This window comes from Armigeres subalbatus, unplaced genomic scaffold (assembly GCF_024139115.2).
Source record: "Armigeres subalbatus isolate Guangzhou_Male unplaced genomic scaffold, GZ_Asu_2 Contig205, whole genome shotgun sequence".
In the NCBI taxonomy this organism is placed as follows: Eukaryota; Metazoa; Arthropoda; class Insecta; order Diptera; family Culicidae; genus Armigeres; species Armigeres subalbatus.
In genome coordinates this window covers 89,526-95,621 of record NW_026942891.1, presented here as the reverse complement: position 1 = coordinate 95,621, position 6,096 = coordinate 89,526, and positions in this window count along the sequence as shown.

Below are 6,096 nucleotides of genomic sequence, written 5' to 3'. Positions count from 1 at the left end.
CGGTGATGCGAGTCTGACTTGGGTGCTCACCTCTAACATGCCATGCTGACTTGGATGCTCACTCTACTCACCTCTGCCATGCCTCGAAGTGTCGATAGCGATAGGTATCAACAGTTCAACGCTAAGACCCTCCTACTTCGGCATATGCAGTCCTTACTAACACCTATGCGGTCACTGGGACACTCTTACCTCGACATGTCTGCCGTAATCTGAAAAAGTAACGTATATGCCACTTTCCAAAAATGGTGTTAGCGAGTAGCACTCATTGAGATCTTTAACAGAAAAATGGAAAACATGTATGTTGTAATTTGGCGTATACGTCACTTTGTCAGATTACGGCAGAATATGCAAACCTCTCATTCACTTCCCCGAGCTGAGCCTGTTTTCGCTCTAACTAACCAATCACAAGTCAGTCATGCTTGTCGACTGCTGCTCGGCGCGCAAGATTCTCTGCGTTCTACTGCGTTCCACTTCTCCACCGCTTGGCACATCCTCTGGATAAAGGTATCCGGGTTGTGTCCCGACCGCAAACGTCTAGCATAGCTCGCACGCTATGTTTAAAGGCAACTATTATGCAAAGTGAATGCACCTCTGATGTTAAGCCGTTAGATCATAGTTATTGACCTCTAGTTTAAGGAGCTGCGTCAATTAAAATATTTCATCGGTGAAATTTTGACTTTTTTACTGTTTAAGGTAATATTTTTAACCTAAAAAACTTTTCCGATTTTTTATTTTTATTATATTTTATATTAAAATTTTTTTTGCAACAAGTTATATAAAATCCAACTACTACCTTTTTTTCCTGATGCTTTAAGCAACATTTTCATATAAAAACCTTTTTCATATGATGAAAATAGTAGAAGTTGTATTAAAATTACTGCAAGTCTTAAATGTTCTTACGGTATATTATGAATAGATCTGTAGCCTTCCTTAGCCCTGCGGTGAGATGCACTGCTACACTGCAAGACCATGCTACAAGTGGCTGGGTTCGATTCCCGGCCTTGTCTAGGAAATATTCTCACCTTCCCTGGGCATAAAGTATCACCGTAGCCTCATGATATACGAATGCGAAAATGGTAGCTTGGACTAGAAATTTCGCAGTTAATAACTATGGAAGTGCTAAATGAACACTAAGCTCCGAGGCGGCATATGTCAGAGTGGTTGATGTAATGCCAATAAGAAGAAGTATTATTAAATTTAAGAACATAACATCACTCTTTAAGGCCCAAGTCAGTGGCGCATCCGTGGCGCGCCTGATCAAATTAAATCATTATTATGTCATATTTGAACAAGATTTTCGGGATTCCAAAAACACTTGTCCCTTCAAAATTAAGTAATTATCATTTTTTGTGAAGAAGTGATACTGAAAAAACTTATAGTTTTTGGTAAAATGACTTTTTACCGTGAAAAAAAATATAAAAGTTCAACACATGGCTTTCTTATACAGGACCTAGAGATCATACAGGGCCATATTTCGAATATCGAAGCACATCCATCGATAGCTATTTTCCAAACGAACAATTTGGTGACATAAATTTTCCAAAGTACTCAGGCAAACTTTAGAAAATGACTTTTTTAGTAAAACTAATATTGTCTCATTTAGATCATAAAAGTAGCCATCTTTGTAAAGTGGAAATGCATGAACTATCAAAATGAACATGATGAATTCTAGGACTCATCCACAGTATAGTGTAATTAGTTGTTGCTTACGGCTGAATTCCGAAGAAATATAAAATATTTTAGAACTGAAATAATTTTCTCGAAATAGATAAAACAATCTTTATTCCGATTAGGTTTAGTTGGCCGAACACCATTTTACGAATGCCATTCGCAGGCATTACAAACCATCCCATCATTTGATCTTCTGAGCAAAGATATTTATGAAATCATGGGATATTGATCTCAGTTATATATCCACTCAGTAAAAAAAATTCGATGTGCATCTAGGAGAAACATTTTTTCATAACTTTTGTTGTAGCAAAACCTTCGCAACGTGCACAAACCCAAACTGCGCTGGCTATCATCAAATGTTCAAATGATAATATATTTGGGATAATATCTTTGCATAAGCAAAGTAAGTAAAATTATAATTTGATCAAAGCTCGTCTGGCTCGTAAAGTAATCAAAAAGAAACACAACTCAAATGTGATGTTTGGGGGGAGGCAAGGTTTGTCATATCACATCGGTCAAATGTACAAATATTGAGATAAACAATGTCCTATTATTGAAAAATGTCTTTGGATATGTATTCATTTCAAAACGAGGTGAGAAGTGAAATAAAAGATATTTTAGTTACTATATAAAGATTGTCGCTTCGGTTCCCTTTGTTCTGCTGTCCGTAATTTTTTCTCATCCTCTGCAGTTAGGATAAAGACTTGCTGCTTTTTGGCATTTTGAGCAACAAATACACTCCACAAGCACAATGAATATGGCTAAATGCGAAGATCCACCCTAACCTTTGGACAAATGAACAGCATTGATCACATTTGATCTGCGGTATACGTATGTATGTATGGGTGCGCTTGAGAATATAATTCTGTTGCACCCAGAATTACTCTATTTCATATTTAGAATTATGCAAAGTATTATACATCAAAACAATCGTAATAAACTAAGCAATTTGATGGTACCCTTTCTACAATTCTTAAAAATGTTTCATAGCATACTTTTTCAATTTCTAAACCATGCGCAAACCTTCTTCGCTTATAAAACGTGGCTGTGGAAAGCAGAAACAAAAAATAACGATGTACAGCAGCAGCAAAAGCAACATGAGTTCATCCTCCTACATGCCTGCACGTGGTTGCTGCATGTTGTGAGAGATGAAATTATTCAAATATTCTGTGTTCGTTTGCAATTCTTGATGAAAAAATTGAAGTACTGGGACTAATATTTTACTTTCTTTTGTTGAACATTATGATTTTTTTCAAATATTTTCCCAACCAAAGATTGATTTCTTGAAAATTTCAGCAATAGAACATGAAATATCGTTTCAGGATTTACGGCATATTGGACGTCTTCGATAAGTTATAATTTTTTTTAACGAATCTGTGGAAATTATATCTGAGAATAGAATCGCTGAATATGATAAGATTTTATTTTTTTTCAACACACTAAGGTTTTCTCTACCATTCAGGTTGCGTGGTAGAATATTATGAAAATATTTTGTAATTAATTTTGTAATCAGGCAGTGATTCATTTTGCCCATTATTTCTCGTTTTTGATACTTGCAACATTTTAGATGATTCTATGAAGTAACTGAGAATAGCCTAGATGAGGTAGAAAAAAAGAGTTTTTTCTTAAATTATTGTAAAAATAATCAATTTAGTTGAGGGTTCTTGATACGAAATAATATATGCTACAAATTATTTTTTTATCATTGAAAGAATGATTGACAATCTTTGAGTTATTCGGATTGTTTGTAGAACAAGTTGAATGTTCTAAATATTTCTTTTCAAAAATCGGATTCAGGATAAACAGCAAAAGATTGCTGATGCCGTAGTTGATATTATTTGACAACTTCAGGTTTAAAAAAAAATAATTCTGAAGTAATTCCTGACGAATTTCTCAAAAGAAATCGAGAAGAAATTCCAAAAAAATAGTCATTGTGAAAGATTTTACGGATTATTTTTTAAAGAATTTCTTGAAAGAATGTGCCATCATAATTTGTATCACAAAACATAATTTATATCACGGATTGTATCAACGAAACAGATCAACACAAATCAGTTACTGACATAACGGGAATGTTCCTTACTGGTACCTGAAAAAATGAAGTAATGAACAACAAAAGGTGGCTTATGCGCTTAGCTACTATAATGTAGTAGCGTAACCTTGTGCGGTTCGTTTAGTGGCCGGAAAGTGTGAACTTTGTTTTATAATGGTGTTCAAAAAAACGAAGCTCTGTTTCTCAAATAAAGCGGCACAAAAAAATTAAAAAAGATGAATTGTAAATACATCCGTATGTTCGAGTACGGAGTCTTTCGAAAGTGCAAGATTAGAAAGTGTAGAAGAACGGAAAGCGATTTACGATCGACAGATGCTCGAATTAGAGCCAGAAACTGAAGGAAGTGGGAGGAATTCCTGGAGGAACTTCGAAAGGAATTCCTGGAAGAACTTCCAAAGGAATTCCTGGAGGAACTTCCGGAAGAATTCCTGGAGCAACTTCTGGAGGAATTCCTGGAGCAACTTACGGAGCAATTCCTGGAGCAACTTCCGGATGAATTCCTGGAGCAACTTCCGGAGGAATTCCTGTAGGAAATCCCGGTGCAATTCCTGGAGGACCTTCCAAAGGAATTCCTGGAGGAACTTCCGGAGGAATTCTTGGAGGAACTTCCAGAGTAACTTCTGGAGGAACTTTCAGAGGAGCTTCTGGAAGAATTTCTGGAGGATTTTTCGGACGAACTTCCGAAGGAAATCCTGAAGGAACTTTCGGAGGAATTCCTAAAGGAACTTCGAGAGGGAATTCCTGGAGAAACTTTCAAAGGAATTCCTGGAGGAACTTCCGGAGGAATTCTTGGAGGAACTTCGGGAGGAATTCCTGGAAGAACTTCCAAAGGAATTCCTGGAGGACCTTCTAGAAGAATTCCTGGAGGAACTTCCGAAGGAACACCTGGAGCAACTTCTGGAGGAATTCCTGGAGGAACTTCCGGAGGAACTTCTAGAGAAACTTCGGAAGGAATGTCTGGAGGAACTTCCGGAGGAATTCCTGAAGGAACTTCCGAAGGAATTCCAAATGGAACTTCCGAAGGAATTCCAAATGGAACTTCCGGAGGAATTCCTGGAGGAACTTCCGGATGAATTCTTGAAGGAACTTTCAGAAGAATGTCTGGAGGAACTTCTGGAACATCTACTGGGGGAATTTCTAGAGGAACTTTGGGAGGAAACTCGGGAGGAGCTTCGGGAGGAATTCCTGCTAAAACTTCCGGAGTCTTTCGAAAGTGCAAGATTAGAAAGTGTAGAAGAACGGAAAGCGATTTACGATCGACAGATGCTCGAATTAGAGCCAGAAACTGAAGGAAGTGGGGGGAATTCCTGGAGGAACTTCGAAAGGAATTCCTGGAAGAACTTCCAAAGGAATTCCTGGAGGAACTTCCGGAAGAATTCCTGGAGCAACTTCTGGAGGAATTCCTGGAGCAACTTACGGAGCAATTCCTGGAGCAACTTCCGGATGAATTCCTAGGGCAACTTCCGGAGGAATTCCTGGAGGAAATTCCGGTGCAATTCCTGGAGGACCTTCCAAAGGAATTCCTGGAGGAACTTCCGGAGGAATTCTTGGAGGAACTTCCAGAGTAACTTCTGGAGGAACTTTCAGAGGAACTTCTGGAAGAATTTCTGGAGGATTTTTCGGACGAACTTCCGAAGGAAATCCTGAAGGAACTTTCGGAGGAATTCCTGGAGGAACTTCCAGAGGGAATTCCTGGAGAAACTTTCAAAGGAATTCCTGGAGGAACTTCCGAAGGAACACCTGGAGCAACTTCTGGAGGAATTCCTGGAGGAACTTCCGGAGGAACTTCTAGAGAAACTTCGGAAGGAATGTCTGGAGGAACTTCCGGAGGAATTCCTGAAGGAACTTCCGAAGGAATTCCAAATGGAACTTCCGAAGGAATTCCAAATGGAACTTCCGGAGGAATTCCTGGAGGAACTTCCGGATGAATTCTTGAAGGAACTTTCAGAAGAATGTCTGGAGGAACTTCTGGAACATCTACTGGGGGAATTTCTAGAGGAACTTTGGGAGGAAACTCGGGAGGAGCTTCGGGAGGAATTCCTGCTAAAACTTCCGGAGGAATTCCTGGTGGAACTTCCATAGGATTTCCTGGTGGAACTTCCGGAGGAATTCCTGGAGGAACTTCTGGAGGAACTTCCGGAGGAAATCCTGGAGGAACTTCCGGAGGAACTTCCGGAGGAACTTCGGGAGGAATTCGTGGTGGAACTTCCGGAGGAATTCATGGTGGAACTTCCGGAGGAAATCCTGAAGGAATTCCTGGAAGAAAGGAGAAACTTCGGGAGGAATTCGCGGTGGAACTTCCGGAGGAATTCCTGGTGGAACTTCTGGAGGACTCCGTGGTGGAACTTCTGGAGCAAATCGTGGAGGAACTT